General features: G+C 42.7%; 1 protein-coding gene across 6 annotated transcripts in view; it reads right to left on the bottom strand.

Moving 5' to 3' along the window:
* stam (signal transducing adaptor molecule (SH3 domain and ITAM motif) 1) overlaps positions 1-27246 on the bottom strand; it is a 133672-nt gene that overhangs the window by 71314 nt on the left and 35112 nt on the right. Inside the window, exons 2-3 of one of the 6 annotated variants that reach the window (XM_038798038.1) lie at positions 22938-22970; positions 7941-8168 (exon numbers count right to left, since the gene is read on the bottom strand). The exons of 3 other annotated variants lie outside the window; for them this stretch is intronic. The gene's annotated coding sequence lies outside the window, so the exon portion shown is untranslated. The remainder of the gene's footprint in view (positions 1-7940; positions 8169-22937; positions 22971-27246) is intronic. 2 more of the 6 variants (XM_038798037.1, XM_038798040.1) reach the window with 2 other exon arrangements.

Here is a 27246-nt window from a genome sequence, read left to right as displayed (position 1 = left end):
AGCCGACATTCTATTATGTACACTTCTACATGTATCCAAACCATCACGTGTTTAAATATGCCGGCTCCAATTTGGAAAATACTTTCCGTCTTATTTTGCTTTTGTACTGTAATGAAAGTGCCGAGGCCATTCCTCGTCTTTTCTTGGGGCAAGGGTGTAACCCATGTCCAACGGACAACTTCATTTGTCCATTGGTTATAGAGCTGACAACCGTCAAACAATGGTGGGCAGTCATACCCTGGCACTCTACACTTGGGATTCAGACATTTGTTTTCCAACTTCATCTAAATCACTCTTCTAGGTTAGAATTCAGAATACAGTCTTTCGTTTGAAGAAATCTTAGTTTGCAATCATTTTTACTTACTAGCAGGAACCATACTCTGTTACAATTGTTACGCTCCGGTGGTATCTCTGTAATAAGAACTAGAAAGCAAGTCTTGGCTTCTTCAACTCCAATTTTGTGTTGTCTTTCAACTCCATAGTGCCACCTGTATGCCGTCTCTATGTGTGCTGTCTAACATAAGTGTGGTCTATTAAACAATTAAAGCTCCAATACTAACTTAAGCACTGGGGAACATTAACGCTTTCCTAACACTCAGAATCCCCTCCGGATGATTGCCACTCAAATATTTCCAAACTCCACTCACAAAAACCATGCTTTAAAATCTTCTCTCATAATTATGCTTCCCCTTATCATCTTGCATTCCAAAATCTAGACCAGGTTTTCCAAATGGCACTTTTAAACAAAGATTCTACTCCACTTTTAACAGCAAATCCAGTCCAGGATTTTACACCAAGCCCTTTATGATAGTTTTGTTTTGACTGTTGTGCAAATTGCTCCGACTCTGGTTTCCCAGACTGCATTACAATGGCATCAGTTGTTTGTTTTACCTTTGAAGGCCACTGTCCCACTTTAAATCTGCTTACTCCAATTGTCTCTTTCACTCAGAACACTGTTTACTCTTTCTTGAATTATTCTGGACAATACCTTGGTCTCCATTCACTTGACACCAGTCATCATAAACATCCTTTCTGTCCCAATTCCCTGGTTATCTGGACTATAACTTGTACTTTAGGAAGCCTGCTTTGTCGCAGCTCCCATCCTCTTCAGTCTTTCTTCTAGCAGAGTTGAAAGATGTTCACTCCCCAAAGCCCCATCTCCAAATGTCATCAAATTAGCCAAACTATGTTTCTCTGCCCTATGAGGCTCCGGTAGTTAAGCAACCACTGCTGGTTTGTTTACTCTTCACGCCATAGCCCCCTATAAGCAAAATAGAATCACAGTTGGACTTCAAATTAACCCCCTCACCCCACACACAAAGCCTTTCCAGGCGCAGATACCTTAAATTAAACACACTCAAAACTAAACCTTATTTCTAATGTTTACCAATACAAATATAAATGCCTCAAAACTACTGTTGTTTTCTTAACAAATAGTTTTAAAAATCAGGAAACGGTGATCAAAATTTAAAAAGAGACAGAAGATATAACCATGGTAAACAGAAAAGAAATATGAACAACAGATTGTAAAGACTTTGTCAACTTTGTAAAAAGCAAAAGAATGTGCTAAAGCAAACATCGGTCCCCAAGAGGCAGAGACAACAAATTGAAATGGGGAATACAGAAATGAAAAGATGTCAAACAAATACTTTTAAAATCTGCTTTCAGAGAATAATACACAAAAATACACCAAATTTAGTGGGAACTGGGGGCTAAGAGGAAGTCGGATCACATCGGGAGCAGAGCTGAGCGGGAGAAATCCGGAGTGCAGTCTGGGAAGGTAAGTGATACTCTGTCTCTCTGTGTTTTCAAATCGTAGGGGGAAAGAAAACGGAGAAGTGACGTCACAGTGAAGCTGTGACCCGATTGGCTGGTAGGGAATCGGTGTTAAATTTGAAACAAAAACATTGACAACAACTAAATAAAACAAATTAATTAACTAGGTGGAGGATTAACTAAACCTGAGGGCAGAGATTAGCCTAACAGGGAAAAACAACAGCAGTAGCCAGCCCGTGATGCTCCGCCCCGATGGGCTGAGTTCTCGACAGCACGGGACACATGTGGTCACACAAATTGTGAACCCAGCGCGGCGGCTGCGAACCGTGCCCAGTGCCACCACACTTGGCCGGGATCCGTGCCACTGGCCGGAGGGACTGGTGGGGATGGCCAGGTGGTGGGCTGTGGGGTCCACGCACGGCTGACGTCATGTTTCCACGCGTGACCGCTGCAGGTCATTAGCCGTGTGCATGCGCAGCCTGGGACCCGGCCATTCTCAACATGATCCGCAAGAGTTTTACACGTATTCGGTGCTAGCCTCTCACCGGTACTGGATTCGGTGGGGGGTTTGCACCGATTGCTTTGGCGTGAACCTCCCGCGGATTCTCCGTTCAAGCCGGCACATAGTCGCAGGAACGGAGAATCCCTCCCAAGATTTCACTTTCAAACACTTTTTGTGTGAAAAATGAACTGAAATCAACATTGATCAGACATTAGTTTTCTATATTCACTGGCTGTTAATTAAAGAAAAATGAAGTTTCTATTTACTAACTAACACAACTGAAAGTGTCACTTTTAAGCAACTCCGTACTTCTGGCTGATATGAAGCTTTACAGGAAGAGTCCATTGTCACTTTATCTCCCCACTATTCACTTCTCCTTGGCAAAGTCAAGTTGAAACTTCTCATGTCATTAGACCGTCATTCCACTCACCACCAAAGAGCACAGCGTGTTGAATTTCCATTCCTTAAATCTTCAAAGTTCCATCTATTTTATTTCCTTTCTTTTGAGCATAAACAGAGCTTTCACCAGCATCTCGGTAACACCAGTTACCCCTTCTTCTCTACAGCAGTAGCTCCATTGTTTCTGAGCCCCAAACATATGCTGTCTTTTTCACGGAGATACTGTGGAATATTAAAGCAGTCACCCCCACTTCAAAGAGTTTTCCCTTCCCATGGAATGTGGATCACATGGGTATCTCTCCAGGCTGAGGTTTTAACTGTTTTCATTTGAATTAAAGGCACATTTCAGAATATGTAAAGTTAAGGATTCATGACATCCCACCCCTGAAAATAAAATTACAATAATTATGATTTTTCTCATTAAGACTCTCAAACAGAAAACGTTCAACCAAGTAAATAACGTTAACAATGCATTGCACACTGTACAAGTAACATTCTTTCTGCTTTCACATTTCACCTTTAAATGAAATGAAAATCGCTTATTATCACGAGTAGGCTTCGAATGAAGTTACTGTGAAAAGCCCCTAGTCGCCACATTCCGGCGCCTGTTCGGGGAGGCTGTTACGGGAATTGAACCGTGCTGCTGGCCTGCCTTAAAAGCCAGCGATTTAAACATTCTACCTTGGCAACATTATACGGCGTAACCCTAATAGCAAACACACTTGACATTAAGATGTAAAGTTTAGCTTCTGAACATTTTGAATCCCAACTCCCTTGCCAAGAGTTTATTTTATTCCCAGTTGATTCCCTTTCACTTAATCTGCACAAAAGATCTTTTTCATTTTGTGCAGCCTTTACAATTTTTCCATCTTCTTGGTTCAACAAAATATATCTTGCGTTCTTCTGGCTGCTTTTTAAAATCTGCATTGGATCGGGTATAGTCTGGACCTAGGAATGATAATCTTGATGGGTCCAAAGGTTTCACAATTTGTTAAACTTAGTCAAGGAAGATATTATGGATCGCTGGCAATCGAACTAGCTTCTGGGTACTGGCGAGTGCGAATTGGAATGCAAGGCAAAATGCCCTGTCATATCACTTCTTAACCTTTGGATGCACAAATAATTGTTTTCAGAGTTTTCACATTTTAAAGCAGACTCTCAATCTGATCAGTTTTCAACTCCCGATCTCCATTTCCTTTCATGTTTGCATGTTTTTTTAATGTTCAAGTCTCGGAAAGAAGTTTCAACCAGCCAGACTTATGCTTCATAACAAGTGAATTCACCTCACCCTGCTTAAATTTAGCATGAGTTATCCTTAGGTTTTTTTTTACATTATCTAACCCTTTGGTGTTCTTTTCCAAGAGATGCCGATTTAACAGACTCCTTTTGTGCAAGCAGTTAATTTTTCTGTCCAATAAAATCCTGTTTAGCTGCTTTAAAGAACTTTGTTGACTTTATTTCAATGTTCATCTGCAAAAGTTTGATACTCCTTTATATTCTTTTCACAAATTTTCCACATTCCAGTTCGGGTACAACAGGGAGAATTCAGAATGTCCAAATTACCTAACAGCACGTCTTTCGGGACTTGTGGGAGGAAACCGAAGCATCTGGAGGAAACCAAAGCAGTCACGGGGAGAATGTGCAGACTCTACACAGACAGTGACAGAAGCTTGGAATCGAACCTGGGACCCTGGTGCTGTGAAGCAACCGTGCTAACCACTGTGCTACCGATCCACCCATCAAGCTCAAGTTATATTTAATTCCATCTGTCACGAGTGAATACCTCTTCATTTTAATAAAAATAATTTGCGTTCAAGAGCATGCATCCTTCCTTCTAGTTTTATAAAGTCAGCACCTGACTCAGTTGTTCCATTCGTCTTTAAAGCATTCCTTTCCTTTGCTTCATCGTTATCATTGAACACTGTTGCTATCTGCTTTACTACACCTTGGTCATGTTATTCCTGCATGTTTAATTCAGACAGCTTGAACTTGTCACCAACTGCCAGTAACTTTATCTTTTTAGCAGACCGAGACTCTGGCTCTTTGGGCACATCTTTAGTCGAAACACGAATTCTTGCAGCAGGTTTACAGAAAGTTATTTATTCTTTGAAGTCTCTGTTTATCCTGTACAACCTCAGTTTCAAAGCCTCAGTTGGCTTTCCTGAACTGGCTTGAGGCCGCAACATCTTATCCCCAGCCAAGTAATTTCTTAATAAGAAATCTACTCCATCAGGAAGCAAATAATGAACAACACTGATAATTGCAGGACTAGTAATTAAGTCATATTTTAAATTAACTGCATATAGAAATGGGGAAACAATTCCCATCATCTGCCAACATCAGTGATTGGGCTGATTCTAAGAGTGTTTAAGAGTAACAATTGATACCCCTGCCTCATCAGACAAAAATAGGACACTATGCTGTTAATTATTTATGTTCTATATTAATAACTTGGATAAAGGGATAGACTGTATTGTAGCCAAATGTGCCGACAATACAAAGGTAGGTTGGGAAACAAGTTGTGGGTGGCTATACAAAGTTTACTAGGGATGCAGACAATATATGGGGCTGGTTTAGCACAGTGGGCTAAACAGCTGGCATGTAATGCAGAACAATGCCAGCAGCACGGGTTCAATTCCTGTACCGGCCTCCCCGAACAGGCACCGGAATGTGGCGACTAGGGGCTTTTCAGAGTAACTTCATTGAAGCCTACTTGTGACAATAAGCGATTATTATATCCAGACTTTGACTGACAAGTGGCAAGTAACATTTGTGCCGCATAAGTGCCAGGCAATGATCATCACCAACAAGATTAAATCTATCCATCGGCCCTTGACATTAAATGGCATTACCATCAGTGTATCCACCAATATCAACATCCTGGGGGTTACAATTGACCAGAAACTTAACTGGACTAGCAATATAACAAATGTGGCTACATCCAGAGACAAAGAATCGCACGGCAAGTCGCTCACTTCCTGTCTCCCCAAAACCTGTCAGGCACAAGTCAGGACTCTGATGCAATACTCCTCACTTGCCTGGATGAGTTCAGTTCCAGCAACAGAGATCCATTTAGGGACCAATTACGTTTTGTTTAAAGTAGATGAAGGTTGAAATTCAAGACATTTGCTTTTGGAATAAAGCCACAAGATTCCAAGAGTTTTGAACCAACAAAAACAACGCATCTTTTTATTAAAATCCATTGCGACTATCAGCATATAGTGCTGTGACATCATCAGTTGTTCTTACCTGTGTACATTCGTATTCAACTGTCATTTGTTCTAATTCTATTATGTTACTGTTCTTTTGATGTTTAACTAGCTGCTCCCGATTTTGAGTCCATACTGTATTTTAAACTTCACTATTTTCATATATTAAAGATGATTAACTATAGCCCATTTTCAACTATCTTTTTGTGGTCAAGTTACCACATCACTTTGGCAACAGGAATAAAAGAAAATTGAGTTTCAGCACGTTCAACACAAAGTATCGCTAAGTTTACCGACGGAAGTCAAGCTGGTAGCACCATGGTTATGTTTCGGTCCATCAGCGAGTGTGGAGGAGAATAAGAACGGGACTGAACATGTGGAAAGATTGGAGCACTTTTTCTTTTGCCAGACCTGTCTACAGTGTTGACTCTACTGTACCTACTTCTGAAAAAATGGAAGTGGAAGTCTGCACAGAAGGTGGTTTTCAAATTCTATTCTGTCACAAGTTAAAAGATTTCTGATGCAAGGGTGGCCATTTCTCAGCGAAGATGGTGGGTTAAAGCCTTATCCAAAAAAATGTGCAGGACGGTTGCATACTGTGGAGGTCGAAATGGTTGATCCACCCCCTCGTTTTTTGCAAGAAATGGATGAAATTCATGAGGTTTATCCAGGTGGGTTGATTTAGCTCACCAGGCTAAATCGCTGGCTTTTAAAGCAGACCAAGTAGGCCAGCAGCACGGTTCGATTCCCGTACCAGCCTCCCCGGACAGGCGCCGGAATGTGGCGACTAGGGGCTTTTCACAGTAACTTCATTGAAGCCTACTCGTGACAATAAGCGATTTTCATTTCATTTCAGGTGCCATTCTAATGAAAATTCTAGCCAGGTTGTATGTTTGGTGACCGAATATGGACCAGAATTTGAAGAGCAAAATTAAATCTTGTTCTGCATGTCAATCAAACAAAAAGATGGTGCCACTAGCACAATTACATCCTTGGGAAAGGCCTGATCGTCCTTGGTCAAGACTTCATGTGGACTTTGCAGGTCCTTTTATGGGTCACATGTTTTCAGTCATCGTGGATACAGATTCTAAATGGTTAAAAGTATACATCATGAGCAACATTCCAGCTCCCAGTACAATAGAGAAGCTACGTCAAGTCTTTGCATGTTCCAGATTACTGGATTTTCTTGTTTCTGATAATGGTACAACATTTACAAGCAAGTTGTTCCAAGAGTTTATGCAAAGGAATGGAATACGTCACATGCATACCTCACCTTTTCATCCTGTGGGAGAGTGTTGCAAAAGTGGGGAGGGGGTTGTTGTGGGGTTGTATCTGGGCTAAATTGAGAATTGTTTGGGGGAGGGGATTTGGGTGGTGTTCTTTTTTTTTCTCCTGGAATGTTTGGCATTAATGTTGGGTATTGGTAGGGGGGCTGATTGTTGTTTAAATGTTTGAAAGACTTTGACATTTACCCTGGGTGGGGGTCACTCTGCTGCGTAGCTAGTTAATGGGGAGTGGAGAGGAGAAGATGGCTGCAGCTGATAACTGCAGCCATCAGTTGTGTGGGGGCAGGGGGGGAGATAGTTTGTTGACGGTGACGGTTTCTTAGTGTGGTGATATGCCTGTGCACAGTTTTGTATATAGTTGTCTATCAAAGTACATAGTTATCGATGCAACCTCCAGGTGGCAATAGAGATCTACCATGTGGCTCGAGGTATCTGGCAGCTGATACAAGTCATACTAGAGGACAGTCGCACAAGAAGTAGCTCCCGGTACATTCATTGAATTCAACCATTAGCAATCGTCTCTATTATAGTTTGTTAGTTATCTTTCCACGTGCTTGTTAATATTCATCTTACTAGACAAAGAACGAGATGTTCTGTGTATATCATTACTACGGCAATAACACAAAACATAACATGGTACCAAGAGTGTTAAACAATTGAAGATAACAACAGAGAAGACGGGATCAAGCAGGTCTACCTGGTAAACTACTGGAACTCAACGCAAGGAACGACTGTGAAGTTAGAGATGGAAAGTGTGAAAGCACCTACTAGCTTCAAGTCACCGGTAATGTAAATTAAAATTGCCATGTTTTGAAACAGCAATTCAGATGTGGCAACCCTTGGCCTGCAGACACAGTCTGGAAAGGGGAATAATGCGTTGCTGCTCACGATAGCAGGTCCTCAAGCAATAGAAATAAACCAACACATGCGCGTTCGCCAGCGAAGAGGAAAGCAAGAGCTTCAATTAAGTAATGAAGTACTTTGATCAGCGTTGCTCTGCAAAGGACAAGGAAATAATAGAACATTATATATTTTGTACGGGTACTCAAAAAGGCAAACCTTTTGATAGGTTTTTAACCGACTTGCAGGCTCCGCAGAGGCAGTGACCCAAGCCGGGAATCAAACCTGGGACCCTGGAACTGTGAAACAACTGTGCTAACCACTGTGCTACCATGCTGCCCACAGTTTGTTCTTTTGGACTGCAGAAGAGAAACAGTGTTTCCCTGTTTTCATTTCAAAGCTGTTCCAGGGAACTGAAAGCACACTGGATGTGGCAAACTGCCTGGGTAACTTTAAAGAGAGAGTTACTTTAGGATGAAGTTTTGAATCTGCTGGTTGGAGGCTGGATCTCAGGGAAAGGACTATCCCATACAATTGAGATTACAGTGTGCTCAGCCATGCCCTTGAAAGGAGTTTTTACTGGATAATGTACTGGATTACAATTTGGATTTTGTACTGAATTGGAAGAGCTACCAAGGAGGATTCATTAAGAGTTACATACATAGATTACTGTATCTGTTGCGTTTTCTTTATGTTTGTGATTGATAACAAATTCTTGCTGTGTTTTATATATGTTAGCTACATTCTTGATAAAAGCATCTAGGAAGTCTCATGAATCACACCTGCAGTGAAGGCTCTTGTGCTCATCCTAGCCTAATTCAACATAAAAGTTATAGGTCAGGTGAACTTCATAATACACTTTGGAGTTCTGAGCCCTGGCTCATAACACGAATATTCAGGACATGTACGAGATGCAAGTGAATTAACAGATCAACTGCGGTCAAAGACACATCACACTACAGCAGTCATTTTCAAAGTCAGGGCCGCGACCCCAGTGGGTGCCAGGAGGGTCGGGGTGCTATTGGCTGCGTCGTTCCCCATTGTGGGAAGAAGTTCCCAACACGTGACCAGCTTTAAAAAGTGGCAGACGCGCCCGGAATTCAGAATGCCGGCCAACTGCCGCATGCATGCCCCCTCAGGGCACAGGCCCTGAGTGAGGCCAAATGCCTCCTCTTGACATCAGTGCAGATTCTTAAAAAAAAAAATCAATGGACACTTTCAGAGAGCAGGTCACATGTTCTGGGCACGAGAGAGATTCCTCAATTTTGTAGCTGCCAGTAGTGCTGGTGCGAGCTCCAGGGCTTCTGGTGAACAACCCATGAGGAAGAAACTGTAAACAGAAACAAAGCAGTCTCAAATAGATTTCTTGAGGTATGGGTTTATTAATTATGCTACAGCAAATCACGATGCAAAGTTCATGTGCATTATATGCAGGGAAATTCTGGCAAATCAATGATTAAAACCCTCAAAAGTTTAAAGGAATTTCAAGACTAAGCATGGCGAGTTCAAGGACAAATCACTTGATATTTTTCAAAAGTGAGATCTTAAATCATCAGCTGATCTCATTATCAGAAATGTAACATTGAATAAGAAATCAAGTGAGACCGTGAGGACCAAGCAGGCTCACCTGTCACATTGTAGGTAAGCGGAAATGGTGCAGTGATGTTCGGGTGTGGGATCAGCCGGCCTGGTTCACCAAGGCCAGCAGCATGGGGCCCGGAGGATGGACGGTTGGTAAAAATGGGTCCCGAGAAAAAAAAAAGTTTGAAAAACACTGCACTACAGAGTAAATGGCAGATGCAAACAAAACAGACTCCATAGATTTCTCAACAAATCATCCAGATGTTAATCCCACTGTGAGACAACCAATCTCACTCAAATTTCTTCTCATGGACCGTGCAATCTCCACCCCTGAAGATCCTGTCCAAAAAGTTGATTCTTAAAAATAGGGGCTGATAACAACATGGCCCTGAGCTGAAAATGTTGTCTAAACTGCCTCCAAATCCTCAGCGTGGACACCACTACCAGACTGGAGGTAAATTTTGCAGGGGAAAACGGAAGCAAGGCAGTTACCAAGGCCCCGAAGCTCGATCCACTGCATGAGCCCGCCTTCATCTGCCCCCATATAGAATCCGGAGCCTTAAGCCACCCCAGTATTTTTTCAATATTAGCCACCCAGAATAAAGCATCAAATTAGGCAAGGCTAAGACACCTAACTATCTCTCGCTCTCTGAAAAACACCCTACGAATCCTCGAGGTCTTGCCCGCCCAAATGAAGGAAGCTATGATCAGCAAAAAATGATTTGGGGAAACACTAAAATAGAAACAAAAACCTAAGAAGGACATTTATTTTAACCGTCTGAACCCTGCCAGTCAATGACGGGGAGGTTTTCTCACCTGTGCAAATCAGTTCTAACCTCACTCCAGGCTACCTGGATTCATGGATAACAGAAGCTGGATTTGGCCAGGCGAAAAGGCAACATTCCCAGGTCGGCACCCCTTCCCCAACAGTGGGTTAACAAGAAAGTATTCACTTTTACCCAAGTTTAACTTACACCCGAGAAGGAGTAGAAAGTCCTAAGTAGCTTTGTTATCTCGTCCATGGTGGAAACTGGATCCGTGATATAAAGCAGATCATCTGCATACAAGGACGCCCGATACTCTCCATCCCTCCCTGCTTAATCCCCCTCCACTCAGTGGATGATCTCAATGTTATCGCCAGTGATTCAATTGCCAAGGCGAATAGAAGCAGAGACAATGGACAACCCTTCCTCGTCTCCCTACCCAGCTGAAAATAATCCAAGCTCAAGTTATTTGTGTAAACACTTGCAGTGGAAGCCCTACACAACAAACAAATCCAAGCTATAAACTTTGGCCTGAAACCAAATCTCCCTAGAATCTCAAACAAATACCCCACTTGACCCTATAAAACACTTTTTCCATGACCATTGAGGCAATTACCTCACCTTCGGACACTGGAGAGGGAACAGTATGATGTTTAGTAACTGACGTATATTGGTTGACAGCTGCTGACCCTTGACAAAACCGTCTCTTCTTCCGAGGTCAGACCTGGAAAGCAGAACTCCAACTGCACTGCCAACACTTTAGCATCAGCAGTGCGGGTGATGAGAAGGATCCAGTCTCAATACTGCATCCACAAAGTGTGGGGCATGATCGGAGATAACAATTCCCAATTACCCCGCCCTCTTTACCCCAGGAAGGAGACACACCAACCCCCCCCCCCCCCCACCACTCCCGTCTGCTCCCCATTCGTGGGTCAAAAACATAATTTAAGTCACTCCTGCAAATTTATCTGGCATGAGTCCAAGTCAGCAATAAAAGCAGTAGCTTGTTAATAAAAACCATACAATAACAATAATCTTTTATTGTCATAAGTATGAAGTTACTGTGAAAAGCCCCTGGTCGCCACATTCCGGTGCCTGTTTGGGTAAGCTGGTACGGGATCATCCCAATTTAGAACATACACATTAACCAGGACCTCCGAGGTGCCCGCCAAAGACCCACTGATATCATGTCTCTCCTGTTTGGGACCTCCGGGAATACCTGCCCCACCCACCCCTTCTGTATCCATGTCTGGTCCCTGATCCGCAAATGGGTCTCCTGCAGAAACACCACATCAGCACACAAGCTCTTCAAATTAGCAAATATTCTCTACCTTTTTACTGGACTGTTCAACTCTCTTACATTCCAAGTGATCAGCCGAATTGGGGGCTGTCCATCCATCCACCCCCACCCGAGTCAACCATTTTCACCAAAGAAGATATTCCAACAAGACCATAAAAAGTTCAGGCATCAAACCCACCCAAGATGGAGTCCAAACCCCCGATCAAGAAAGAACAATTAACAAGCTATAGTCACCATAAGACCCTCCCTGCCTCCCATTCAGCCTCCCAACAGCACCACACCCAAATACCCAAACAAACAGCCGATAGGCGAACAAAAATCCCAACCCCCTCCCACAATAGCCCCCAAACCCAGACAAAAAACCCGAAGCTCATTATTTAAACCATCCCTAAAATAATGAGCTGCAGTTACCATCAACACTATGCTCCTGTTCGCTTAATAAAATAATATATTATTATTATTAAGTATGCTCTATCCTCCAGTTAGCCAGCTTTTTCAGCAAACTGGGCAGTCCCCGCACGGAATAAAGATAAATAAAAAAATTTCAACAACAAGCCCCCTGCCCACAAGCAACTTTAATAAAAATAGAAAAAGTAACACACACACCCCACACAAGAACAGTAAAAAACAAACCATCCTGGCACAAGAAACCCCAACAACTCCCCATAACACACGTCCTCCCCAATAACAACAAGGCCCCATACATAACGTTAACTTGCCCCCAGTCCGTGCTTCCTCACAAAAGCATCAGCCTTCTCCGGCACATCAAAACAATAGTCTTTTGAGTCAAAAGTCACACTGAGGCGTGCAAGGTAAACCACTCAGCCGCATTTCACTTCTATATAACGCAGACTTGGCCTCATTAAATGACACTCACCTGTTAGCCAGCTCCACTCCCACATCTTGCTAGAGCCTGATGGCATGGCCAGCCCATTTGTAGTTCCTGTGATCCTTCACCCACCTCGGGATTTGTTCCTTCTCCTGGTAGCTGTGGAGCTTGATAATGATTGCTTGTGCTGGTTCACCCAGACGGGCCTTCTGCCAGAGCGACTTGTGGGCCCGATCCAACTCCGGAGGGGATGACGGTTCACCCTCACCCATTACCTTCCCACAAATCTTCGACATATAATCAGTCAACTTTGGGCCCTCGACTCTCTCCGGCAGCCCCATGATTCTAAGGTTCTGCCTCCTGCAGCAATTCTCCAAATCACCCACCTTGCAGTGTTTCATTATCATCGGCCAACATTGTCATCTTAGCCTCCAGAGATATGGCCACTCTGGTTTGATCCTGCAAGCATCTCGAACGTCAACGAGGTGACCGGAGTCACAGCTGCAGCCTCTGCCATTTCCTTCTCAATACACGAGCATCAAGAGACTTCTGAATCGGACCACAATTCTTTCTTGACTGGCTTCTTGGACCAGGGTTTCTGGGCATGTTTCTTATCCCATCAGAAAATTCAAGCTTCACCCCAAAGACACCCCAGAAAATCTGCTAGTCGCCATACTACAGTGCCTGTTCGGGTACACGGGAGTGAGAATTCAGAATGTCCAATTCACCTAACAAGCACTTCTGTCGCGACTTGTGGGAGGAAACCGAAACACCCGGAGGAAACCCATGCAGACACGGGAAGAACGTGCAGACTCCGCACAGACAGTGACCCAAACTAATAATCAAACCCAGGTCCCTGCTGCTGTGAAGCAACAGTGCTAACCACTATGTAATTGTGCAGCTCATCGGAAATCCGACAGCTCTCACTCAGAACCAAAGCAACTTAGGCATGGATTCTCTTCTCCATCCACCATTCTCTCCAGGGACTGCCAAAGATCCAAGCCACAACATTTTGCAGTTTGGAGGATTGAAGCCATCTTTTCAGTCCATGCCACCAACTCCACAGCCTGGCCAACAACCTGATGCTATGCCTCGACAGACACCATCTCAGGTTGAGCCAATCGTGGCCCAAAGTTGGGGTTCCAATCCCAAGTTCTCCCCGCAGAAAAAAGTCTACCCTGATGTCTGTACCACAATTTGTCGCAGCCCACCTGTCATTGAAACCCAACAGTTACTGACATGATTTACTGTTCAATTGCTCTGTTGAATTATGGTGCTAAAATCAGGACACTGAGGAAAGATGCAGCAATGTTTCCACAGAGCTTCAAGATATGGGTTTGGAGACAGTTAAATGTTGGCGATGAACCAAGAAAATAATAATGGCAATGTCAGAGAGAGGACAATGAATTGGATTGGCATACTGTCAGGGGATGGGAGGAACTGAACCAGAGTCTGCTTTAACCAGATCACTGGGAACAGCTGGAATTTGTGGTTGTAAAGATAGTGATGCTGTTAGTGGCTGCAGTCATTACTGTGTAAAGCAGCCAGAAACCTGTGGTGTCCCACATGTGCAGTTTATGCAGAAAGCACCATCAGTGATATCCTGCTCCTGCACAGGGTGCACTGCTGTCGTCGTCACAGATGCAACGGCAGAATGTGTGATGTTATTTTCAACAATTTACCTGTAATCCAGGCAGTAAAAGCCATTGAAAACCATTATGCCTTGTTAAATGAGGCGCAACTAAGTTTTTAACAGTGTACTAAATGATTCATGCTGCTGAATGGCCTTTGCGGCCATGATAGACACATTATATAGGTGTGGAGTCTCATTCTTTCAAAGAAACATTTAAAAGTTCCATTATTTTAAATCTAAATACTTCCACCTTAATCCCATGTGTACACAACAATCTTAATTTTGCTTCTGTACAATGTCATAAAATATGAATCATAAATTTATCTCCTTACTTTCTTTCTGTCTGAGAATTCTTCATTCTGAATGGCTAATCACCCTGCCTGCATTGCTACTCAAGGCCACAGAAGACATTTGATTTAAGTCACAACAGAACAGAGGAAGTCAACGCAAAACATTTGCAGATGGCTTATCCCAGAGGTCAGCACCATCCCTTTGATGCCGACTACAAAATCTGGGTCCTTGAAGGTGAACTCAGCAGATCAAGCTCTGTTATTTTTGCTCATGTGGTTGACAGATGATACTATAGTGCTGCACTAAGGGTGGAGAGAATCTGGATTAAACTGGTCAGTACTGTTCCCAGCACAATTTTATCTGCAACAACTAACTAGGTTTCCATGCAAATAATAGACATTTTCTTTAGTTTTGCACAAACTTCAACAAGGATAGGATAAAGGAATAAATACTTATTTGTTTGGTCCAATCAGCACTACTTCTGATGCAACGGTACTCTGAGGGAAAGGACAGAATGTGGACATAAGAACTAGGAGCAGGAGTAGGCCATCTGGCCCCTCAAGCCTGCTCCGCCATTCAATGAGATCATGGCTGATCTTTTGTGGACTCAGCTCCACTTTCCGGTCCGAACACCATAACCCTTAATCCCTTTATTCTTCAAAAAACTATCTTTATCTTGAAAATATTTAATGAAGGAACCTCAATTCGATAGATTCACAACTCTTTAGGTGAAGAAGTTCCTCCTAAACTCAGTCCTAAATCTACTTCCCCTTATTTTGAGGCTATGCCCCCGAGTTCTGCTTTCACCTGCCAGTGGAAACAACCTGCCCGCATCTATCTTATCTATTCCCTTCATAATTTTATATGTTTCTATAAGATCCCCCCTCATCTTTCTAAATTCCAACGAGTACAGTCCCAGTCTACTCAACCTCTCCTCGTAATCCAACCTCTTTAGCTCTGGGATTAACCAAGTGAATCTCCTCTGCACACCCTCCAGCGCCAGTACATCCTTTCTCAGGTAAGGAGACCAAAGCTGAACACAATACTCCAGGTGTGGCCTCACTAACACCTTATACAATTGCAGCATAACCTCCCTAGTCTTAAACTCCATCCCTCTAGCAATGAAGGACAAAATTCCATTTGCCTTCTTAAGCACCTATTACCAACTTTTTGCGACTCATGCACTAGCACACCCAGGTCTCTCTGCATAGCAGCATGTTTTAATATTTTATCATTTAAATAATAATCCCGTTTGCTGTTATTCTTACCAAAATGGATAATCTCACATTTGTCAACATTGTATTCCATCTGCCAGACCCTAGCCCATTCACTTAACCTACCCAAATCCCTCTGCAGACTTGTGGTATCCTCTGCATTTTTTGCTTTACCACTCATCTTAGTGTCGTCTGGGGCAACACGGTGGCACAGTGGTTAGCACTTCCCCCTCATGGCGCCGAGGTCCCAGGTTCGATCCCTGCTCTGGCTCACTGTCCGTGTGGAGTTTGCACATTCTCACCGTGTTTGAGTGGGTTTCACCCCCACAACTCAAAAGATGTGCTCGTTAGGTGGATTGGCCATGCTAAATTGCCCCTTAATCATAAAAAAATTAATTGGGTACTCTAAATTTATTTATTTTTTTAAATTTTAAATCTTAGTGTCATCTGCAAACTTGGACACATTGCCCTTGGTCCCCAACTCCAAATCATCTATGTAAATTGTGAACAATTGTGGGCCCAACACTGATCCCTGAGGGACACCACTAGCTACTGATTGCCAACCAGAGAAAAACCCATTAATCCCCACTCTTTGCTTTCTATTAATTAAGCAATCCTCTATCCATGCTACTACTTTACCCTTAATGCCATGCATCTTTATATTATGCAGCAACTTTTTGTTTGGCACCTTGTCAAAAGCTTTCTGGAAATCCAGATATACCACATCCATTGGCTCCATTGGTGAATGGGCCATAAATCCCCAAAGGATGGGCAAAAAATGTTATCCCTTCACAAATTGAAGTGTAATATATTGTGTTCATTACAAAACATTTGATCACACATGCCAAAGTGCTTCAAACACAATTAGATTCCATTTTTATGTGTCTGCTCCAAACTAGCAATAGTGCTCATTGATAGCCCCCTATTTTAATAGAAGCATACATTTTTTTTTAAACTTTGGATTTATTTACAACAGATTAATAATTATCAGCCTTAATGCATCAATGCGTTCTTAACAATTAACATGAACATAGTTAATGGGGTCTCCTGGACTAACTTCGACCCCCAAGAGATTTCTTCCCTTTTTGGTACTGGGGTCCTTCTCTAGGATTACATGGCTATTACACGAGGCGGAACAAGTAGAAAATGCTTCATTGTGGCACAGCACTAAAGGAGGCCATTCAAACCATCAACCTGCTCTTTGAAATAACTATCGAATTAGTCCCATTCCCTTGTCATTTCCCCACAGTTTGCAAACGTCTTCCCTCCAAGTACTTTTCCAATTCTCTTTGAAAGTAACTATTGAACTGGTCTCCATTTCTGCTATGATTCTTTTGCCAGTTTCCTTAAATCTGTGTCCTTTGGCTCCAAACCTTCTCATTAAATTCAAATAATGTGGCAGTCCTGAACAAAATCTTCCCCGACAACATAATCTATTCAAATATCTAGAAAGAACAGTATATTTCAGGTCACAACGTGAAATGTTACTTTTCCATGAAGTACAGTTTATATCCTCACAAAAATTTCTAACATGAGCTGAAAAATGAAGTTCCCAGCTTACACAGGTGACCTTTCCCCATGCAGCTTAAGAACCACAGATTTTCCACAACGGCTTAATTCTCAATTCAACCTTATTTCTCAAGTAAAAGAAGCTCCTGTTCTACTTGCAGAGCGAGACAGAAATTCTGGGTTTCATAATGTCACTTTTTGTCTTTTTTTTCCCCTGCAAAATTCATCAGTAACCTATCCCAATGAGTTTTTTGCCAATAGCACTTTTTAGCTATTACATCTCTCCACGAGAATGTGCCAGACGGGTACATAACTGCAGAATAACTTCTGTAATGCAAGAATCACATGCATGATTTATGATTTTAAAGATAGACTACGATGTTCAATCCTCAAATCCCTTAAATCACTGCTCTAATTGCTGTGTCGATCATAGAATCTACAGTGCAGAAGATGATCATTCAGCCCATCGAGTCTGCACATGTCCTTGGAAAGAGCACCGGACTGAAGCTCACGCCTCTACCCTATCCCCATAACCCAGTAACCCCAACTCACCTTTTTTGGATATTAAGGGCAATTCAACATGGCCAAACCACCTAACCTGCACATCTTTGGACTGTGGGAGGAAACCGGAGCAATCCCACGCAGACATGGGGAGAACGTGCAGACTCCGCAAAGACAGTGACCCAAGCCAGGAATCAAACCTGGGACGCTGGAGATGTGAAGCAACCGTGCTGCCCTAACGAAGAACATCACATGTGCTGCATAGGTAGCAGACCAGATTTCTGCATTCTCTGCCATCACTTGCCCTCTTTGTTCAACAACTCAGATTTTGCTGTCATGTATCCCAATGTAACTGACATTTGCTTTGCAATGGCTTCTCCGAACGTCCAGCGCGCAGTCACATCCGCAATGCTCAAGAATAGGTCCCATCTTGCGTGCTGCCAATGCCACCATTATCCCCAAATATGGAGTGAACATTCACAAAGACGTTGACAATATCCAGCATTTACTCTACTCTTACCCTTGATTCCATGACTGACTAGGTGTATGACAATGCAGTTCGGTATGACCCGCAATTTGTTCCAATTTGATAGCTCTAAATCTGAATCTCTCCAGTTTGGCTGCCACCAGAAACTCCACATCCATGCACTCAATCCTATCCCCCTAATCAACTGTACACTCAGTTACCAAATGGAAATGCACAACCTCATTGGTCCATTTGACTGAAACGTACATCAAATCTCAAATCCTATTCAGTAAAGATCAACCTTTTCTACCTCCTTAGCAATGTCCATCAATATCCAAACCTTATTATCAATGAAACCCTCATTCATGCCCCTCACTTCCAGGTAATAACTCACTCCTGTCACTAGTCTCCTAGATTCCACCTTACAGAATTTTCAACCCCTGTCCCCAAATTAAAAGAATTCCATCATCCACATCCTGAATTAGCAAGAAAAAGCAATACCCCTGAGAATTGGGAACAGTTTAAAATTCAGCAAAGTCAGACCAGGGGATTGATTAAGAAGGGGAAAACACAATTTGAAAGTAAGTTAGCAGGGAACAAAAAAACTAACTGTAAAAGTTTCTATCGGTATGTAAAGAGAAAAAGATTGATTAAAAACTAATGTTTTTACAGTCAGAAACAGGGGGATTCATAACAGGGAACAAAGAAATGGCTAAGGCACTAAATTCGTACTTTACGTCTGTCCTCAGAAAGGAAGACGACATGAGTAATGTACTGGAAGTTCTAAGAAACACAAATTTTAGTGAGGAGCTGAAGAAAATTAGTACTAGCGAAGAAATGTTTTGGGGAAATTAATAGGATTGAAAGCAGACAAATCTCAAGTGCCAGATAATCTTCATCCCAGAGAACTTAAGGAAGTGGCCCGAGAAATAGTAGACCCATTGGTGGTCATTTCCAAAATTCTTTGAACTCTGGAATACTTCCTGCAGATTGGAGAGTAGGTAATATAACTTCGCTACTCAAAAAGTGAGATGGAGAAAAAAACAGGGAACTATCGGCCAGCGAGCCAAACATCGGTAGTAGAAAAGTTGTTGGAGTCTATTATCAAGGATTTCGAGGCACAGCATTTGGAAAGCAGTGGTGTAAATCAGACAAAGCCTGCATGGATTTACAAAAGGAAAATCATGCCCTTCAAATCTACTAGACTTCTTTGAAGATGTAACTAGTATAGTTGACCAGGGAGAACTGGTGGAGATGATTTCTTTAGAGTTTCAGTAGGTCTCACATAGCGGATTACTATGTAAAGCTAAAGTGCAAGAGATTATGGGTGGCGAGGAGAATGTCTTCACCAAGAGAGTGGTGAATCTGTGGAATTCACTATCACAAAAAGTAGTTGAGGCCAAAATGTTGCGTAAGTTCAAGAAAGAATTAGATATGGCTCTTGGGGCTAGAACGATCAAGGGATATGGTGGTGGTGGTGGGGGTAGGGGGGGGGGGGGGGAAGAGGCAGGATCAGAGTATTGAACTTGATGATCAGCCCTGACAATAATGCAGGCTCAAAGGGCCGAATGGCCTCCTCCTGCTTCTATTTTCTGCGTATGTTTCGATGTATAACCGATGCAGTCATATTGTTTGAGTACTCTTATTTTGAGCTAACATACCCCATGCACTGATTTTAAAATAGTCATTCTCTTTAAAAATCCCCAGCTTGACGATGTCTCATCTAAGTACATCATTTTTCCCATTACCGTTCTGTGCTCGGAAATTCTCTTCCCAAACTACTTTATTTTGATACACACACACGCCACCGCGTCAAAAAATTGTCAGCCACACCTTCACTTGCCTCCGCTAAACATTCTAACACTTGCTTGTTTCTCCTCATTTTTATGAAGTGCCTTGAGAAATTCGAATCATGCAGAACACAAGGACATTTGGCCATCATGCCTGTGACGGTTCTTCAAAAGAACTAGACATTAATCACAATCTCCTGCTCTTGCCCCATAGCCCTGACATGTTTTGCTTTTCAACTATCTGTCCAATTCCATTTCTAAATTATTTGAAATGAATCTGCTTCCACCATCCTGTCAGGCACTGCATTCCAGATCATGACAACTCTTGTAAAAAAAAGACTCTAATCTTTCCACAAAACAGGCAGCATGGTGGTACAGTGGTTAGCACTGCTGCCTCACAGCGCCAGGGATCCAGGTTTGGATGGTGGTGGTCTGTGTGAAGTTTGCACTTTCTCCCCTCGTCTGTGTGGGTTTCCTCCGGGTGCTTCGGTTTCCTCCCGCAGTCCAAAAATGTGCAGGTTAGGTGGATTGGCCATGCTAAACTGCCCCTTGTGTCTAGGGATGTGCGGGTTATGTTAAGGGGTTATTGGGATAGGATGGGGAAGTGAGCTCTGGTGGAGTGCTCTGTCAGTGGGCCGGTGCAGACTCAGGCCGATTGGCTTCCTTCTGCACTGTAGGGATTCTATGATCTATGAACTCGTAACTCAAGTCTCTCATCCGTGGTACTATTCCTGTAAATCTCCTCTGTATCTTCTCGAAGGACTCGAGATCCTTCCTTGGGTATGGGGCCCAATTTGGGTGACTGACTGTGAGGAGTTTGCACGTTCTCCTCGTGTCTACGTGAGTTTCCTCCAGGTGCTCCGGTTTCCTCACACTTTCCAAAGATGTGGTTAGGTGGATTGGCCATGCTAAATTGCCCCTTAGTGTCTGAAGGTTATGTAGGGTTGCGGCGATAGGGCAGGGGAGTGGGCCTCGAAGCGGTGCTCTTTCGTAGGGTTGGTGCAGACCCAATCAGTCAAATGGCCTCCTTCTGCACTCTACGGATACTAGGATTCTATGAATATACAGCCGTACAACCTTGTTCTGCCACCTTCAAAACTCGAGGTATGTTGCTAATGACTCGGGGTCTGCTAATGTCTCTCCAGCTGTTCGCATGGAGGGGTACAAGAGCCGGTGGTGTTAGCTCGTCTTCCAGGATTTTGCCTAAGTTGGGTATATTACCAGTTAATGGGAGAGAGTTCAGGAAAACCCTGCTATCAAATGCAACACAGGAAAGCTAAGAGGATGAGTTTTATCTATTGGCTTCTGAAAACAAAGACTGCAATATATCAGGAGAAATAAATTCAGTGCTATTAACAACTGTCCACTGCCAACAACTGGTGAACAATCACCCAATGTCATATCAGGATATAAACAGAAATGTTACTACACCCAAAAGTTAGGAGCTAAAATATCATCACGGCTGATGGAAAGCACAGTTAGGCAGCAGTGAATGGGAGGTCCCATCTAACTACTTGGCTCAACTATAGTAAGTATTTGTTGACAGTACAGATCTGCTTTGATTACAAGTAATACTTTCCACCGAATTATACTGAGCTTGCAATAACTTTTTAAGTCAGCACTATTTTTCCATAAGCAGCTGACCTGCATGATAAACTGGTTAACAAGCTCCAATTCAAAAAATGTTTTCAGCTATCTTTACTTCATATACTGAAAGCTATTCATTTCCTGTTGGGGTAGAAACAACCCATTAAACGGAGGGATCTTTTTTTGAATAAACGTATTTGATACCAATTTTAAAAAGGTCCCTGATCATAGTTGACCATATTATGTATGTATGTATGGTGAGACTCCTTCAGAACACTTTTCTCGGTCCCATCACATTTCAGGTACACAGAGTAAAAACATTCACTGAGGAAATAAACGGGTCTGCCTTTCAGACTGACTAACAAAAATATTTAGCTCACCTACAAAAATGCATTTATGATGTTTCATATTTTGTAATTGCAGAGAAATGTTTAGATTTCAACGACTTCAGAAAACTTAGCATTCAGCAGTAATTTAAACATATTAAGTGGGATGACTCTACTGCTTTCTAAACCTGCGTTTCCACTATAATCACAAGAACTGGTCTCCTAACAATGCACAATTAGAAGTTGCTTAGCTGGAACTCCACTAAAGTACTGAGGGAGTACTACAATATCAGAGGAGACAGTAAACCAAGGTTCCATATGCCCTCTCAGCAGATGTAAAAGATCTCATGCACTTATTGTAGCACAGCGGTTAGCACTGCTGCTTCACCTGGTTCCCGTTTAGGACACGGTCTGTGTGGAGTCTGCACATTCTCCCCGTGTTTGTGTGGATTTCCTCCGGATGCTAGGTTTCTTCACACAAGTCCCGAAAGATGTGCTTGTTAGGTGAAGTGGACATTATGAATTCCCCTCAGTATACCCGAACTGGCGCTGGAGTGTGGCGACTAGGTGATTTTCATAGTAACTTCATTTACAGTGTTAAAGTAAGCCTACTTGTGACAGTAATAAAAATTATTATTTAATTGAAAGGCAGGATTGTTCTCCCTGATGTCCTGGCCAACATATATCCCTTAATTCACACCATTCAAAAACACAGAATATGTTGTCATTATCACATTGCTGTTTGTAGCACTTTATTGTGCACAGGTTGACTGTTGCGTTTCTAAAATAGATCAGTAACTACAGATTTAAATTGAAGCACCTTGGAATGTCTTGTTACATTAAAGATGCTACATAAATGAATGTTAATGTATTTATGCTACTCCTTCAAAAAAAAGGCTATTGGCATTTTCTGAGTAGAGTCTGTTCGAGTATATACATTCCATGTGTTTTTTTTTAACCTAAGTTTTTCATCATGCTTGTGCTTTGCTATTTTGTTCTCATCCAAATATCACAAATTGTGCCCCAAAAATAGTTCTGTGATATGGCCAAATTCAAATGCTACTAATTTTGCTCCATTTCTACTGTAACAAGATTCAGCAAGATAACTGCACCCACATAAAGTACATTACTCACCTGTTCAGCCTCTCAGACCACCCGTGATCAGACCTGAAATGGTAGACCCAAGCTTAGTACCATGAGCAGCTACTTATAGGTAGGACAACAGTACTGGCATATCAATCACAGGCACCAGGCAAAGCTCTTACTAATGGTAATCTATATCAACTTTGGAGGATGGCAAGCCTTGTGAAGCCTGTGACCATGCTGGATTCTACTCAGCACGTCCCTGGCCTTTTTCTTCCTCGCTCTTTTACCTTACCTTGTATTCCTTCCATCATGCCATTCATATTTATGTATTTAGCTGTGCTGACATTTCAGCACAATGCAGTTAAGTACAGTTTTGTTCCTACGGACAGTGGTAAGGATTCACTTTCTTAGAGATGGTTGGTAGAAGAACAAAAGGGGAGGATCTATGATAGGATGAAAGTAAGATGGATTCAAATGACAAAGGGATTCAATAGTGTAAGGTCAAAGGAAGTGAGAATGGGACAAGACACAAAAGCAGATCTGGAGGAGGTTTGAATAGCAGTATTCTGAACATCTGCTGTTCAAAAACAAATAAATCATAGATCTTCCAGTTTGTTGTTCTTTCCACCCTCCTGCCACTTACTCACAACCTGAGAAATCTCTGACTTTTCTCAGTTTTGATGGTCACAGATTTATTTCGCTCCTCAGGTGCTGTCCAACCTGCTGAGTAATTCCAGATTGCTCTGTGTTTGTGCAAAAACAGATTATCCAACTATTTATCTCATTGCTGTTTCTGGAATGTGCAAATTCGTAATCACATTTCCCTACATACAATAGTGATTAAACTTCAAAAGGTACTCCACTGTCTGCAAAGCACGGAGATCAAAAGAAATGCACTATATAAAATGTGAGTTCTTGCTTTCAGCTTCTGACATATAAACAGTACACAAACATCACCAAAGCAACTGAATTTTGAGCATCCGAACAACATGGACGTTGCAGAGTTCAATGTAGTAACATTACATTAATGTCCAATCCAAGGTAAATTTTGCCTAGGTGAGGTTAACTCCCACAGTCAGCAATTCAACAATGACATGTTTTCAGAATGTAAAACTGTCATTTGGATGGAGGCAACAAAAATCCATATATCCTTCATCAAGTAGGGGCTAGCTGTTTAATCAGACGATCTCCTTCCTTCATTGTCAACCTGGTTCTACTCCTCACTAAATTTACAAGAGGCTGTTGGTCCTGGTACTGCTAGACGCTAGTCATCCCACTCCTTTGGGTCAAACAATCGTTAACCATCCCACGGCATTATTTTAAGAGAAAGAGCTCTCCCCGTTTTCTTTTTAACATTGTTCCCTCAATCAATCTTCTGCAATCTTCTATCAGGTTACTGCTAAATGTGGGATCTTGCTGTATGCCAAATAGTCAACATAATTTACAGGAATAGGATGAGGCCATTTAGTCCCTTGAGCCTGTTCTACCATTTAATGAGATCATGGCTAGCTAATTCTGTGTATCTGCCTTTGCCCCATATCCCTTAACAAAATGTAACAAAAATCTGTCAATTTCAGTTTTAAACGTAACAATTTATCTAGAACCAATTTTCATTTGTGGAAAATAGTGCCAAACTTCCATCATCTTTTGCATGTATGGCTAGGGAAATTGCAGATGCACTAGTGATGATTTACCAAAATTCACTAGACTCTGGGGTGGTTCCGGTGGATTGGAAATTAGCAAACATGACACCACTGTTTAAAAACGGAGGTAGGCAGAGAGCAGGAAATTATAGGCCAGTGAGCTTAACTTCGGTAGTAGGGAAGATGCTGGAATCTATCATCAAGGAAGAAATAGCGAGGCATCTGGATAGAAATTATCCCATTGGGCAGACACAGCATGGGTTCATAAAGGACAGGTCATGCCTAACTAATTTAGTGGAATAGATAGGATAGATGCGGGCAGGTTGTTTCCACTGGCGGGTGAAAGCAGAACTAGGGGACATAGCCTCAAAATAAGGGGAAGTAGATTTAGGACTGAGTTTAGGAGGAACTTCTTCACCCAAAGGGTTGTGAATCTATGGAATTCCTTGCCCAGTGAAGCAGTTGAGGCTCCTTCATTACATGTTTTTAAGGTAAAGATAGATAGTTTTTTGAAGAATAAAGGGATTAAGGGTTATGGTGTTCGGGCTGGAAAGTGGAGCTGAGTCCACAAAAGATCAGCCATGATCCCATTGAATGGCGGAGCAGGCTCGAGGGGCCAGATGGCCTACTCCTACTCCTAGTTCCTATGTTCTTATGTAGAAGTGTTTTCTAATTTCACTCCTAAAATGTCTGGCTCTAACTTTTACACTCTGCCCCAGAAATCGTTAACACCCAAATTAAATGAAAGTAGTTTTCCTCTACCCCATTTGTTCCCACTAATATAGAACAGTACAGCACAGAACAGGCCCTTCGGCCCTCGATGTTGTGCCGAGCAATGATCACCCTACTTAAACCCACGTAACCCGTATACCCGTAACCCAACAATCCCCCCATTAACCTTACACTACGGGCAATTTAGCATGGCCAATCCACCTAACCCGCACATCTTTGGACTGTGGGAGGAAACCGGAGCACCCGGAGGAAACCCACGCACACACGGGGAGGACGTGCAGACTCCACACAGACAGTGACCCAGCCGGGAATCGAACCTGGGACCCTGGAGCTGTGAAGCATTGATGCTAACCACCATGCTACCGTGAGGCCCAATATCTTGTATACTTTGAGCAAAACACTCATCTGCTAAATTTCAAGGAGTACAATTGTAGTTTGTACAAACCTGAGTCCAGGTTTCATTCTGGTAAATCTACACTGCATGCCCTCCAAAGCCAACACATTGTTTCTGTGGTGTGGTGCCCAGAGCTGCTGACAATGCTCCAGATGTGGTCTCACCAGAGGTTTGTATAGCTAAAGCATGAATTCTGCCCATTTGAATTCTATTCCTTCAAATGTTAAAGCCAGTCTTCCATTTGCCTCTTTGATTACTTTTTGTAAGATGCTCATTACATTTTAATAATCCATGTAACACCTCTCGCACGCACCCCCCGCCAGTCTACTTGGACTGCCAATACTTCCAGCTTTTCACCCTTCTGAAAGCACCCTATTCTGTTCTTTTTAGATTGAAAAAGTTGATGATCTCACACTTACTTACACAAGATCCATTTGCCACAACTTTGTCCATTCATTTAATCTATCACTATCTCTTTGTGGTGTTATGCTTCCATATGCACTGCTTACAATGCCGCCTATCTTTTTGTGACCATCCCATCATCTAAGTCATTAAGAAATATTGTGAATAATTGAAGCTCCAACAGAGATAGATATGGGGCATCTTTAATCATGTCCTGCCGATTCAAGTACTTTGCAATTGTCCTTGTTCTCAGTCTCCTCCTGCTCAATTTCCAAACCAGGTCCATAATTTACATTCAATCCCAAAAATTTCTACTTCAAGCTAATTGTCTCGTATAAGGGACTTTGTCAAATGCCTTCTGGAAGTCCCTATCAGACATTCTCCTGAACACAGTCACAGATTCAAAAAAATCCATCAGATTTGTCAGCTATGACTTACCCTTCAAAAATCCATATTGGCTTTCTGATAAACTGAAAATTTTCAAACTTTTCAGTCACCCTCTCATAGACATAGACCATAGACCGCAGCATGGTAGCATAGCGGTTAGTACAATTGCTCCACAGCTCCAGGGTCCCAGGTCCGATTCCGGCTTGGGTCACTGTCTGTGTGGAGTCTGCACATCCTCCCCGTGCGTGCGTGGGTTTCCTCCGGGTGCTCCGGTTTCCTCCCACAGTCCAAAGATGTGCAGGTTAGTGGATTGGCCATGCTAAATTGCCCTTAGTGTCCAAAATTGCCCTTAGTATTGGGTGGGGTTACTGGGTTATGGGGATAGGGTGGAGGTGTTGACCTTGGGTAGGGTGCTCTTTCCAAGAGCCGGTGCAGACTCGATGGGCCGAATGCCTCCTTCTGCACTGTAAATTCGATGATAATCTATGATAACATACAGTGCAGAAGGAGGCCATTCGGCCCATTGAGTCTGCACCGACCCACTTAAGCCCTCACTTCCACCTTATCCCCGTAACCCAAAAACTCCTCCTAACCTTTTTGGTCACTAAGAGCAATGTATCATGGCCAATCCACCTAACCTGCATGTTTTTGGACTGTGGGAGGAAACCGGAGCACCCGGAGGAGACCCATGCAGACAAGGGGAGAACGTGCAGACTCCACAGAGTGACCCAGCAGGGAATCGAACCTGGGACCCTGGTGCTGTGAATCCACAGTGCTATCCACTTGTGCTACCCTGCTC

The sequence above is a fragment of the Scyliorhinus canicula genome, chromosome 5 (genome assembly GCF_902713615.1).
Source record: "Scyliorhinus canicula chromosome 5, sScyCan1.1, whole genome shotgun sequence".
Lineage (NCBI taxonomy): Eukaryota > Metazoa > Chordata > Chondrichthyes > Carcharhiniformes > Scyliorhinidae > Scyliorhinus > Scyliorhinus canicula.
The sequence above is the reverse complement of the archived record's forward strand: the minus strand, read 5'-3'. Positions and strand labels throughout refer to the sequence as shown.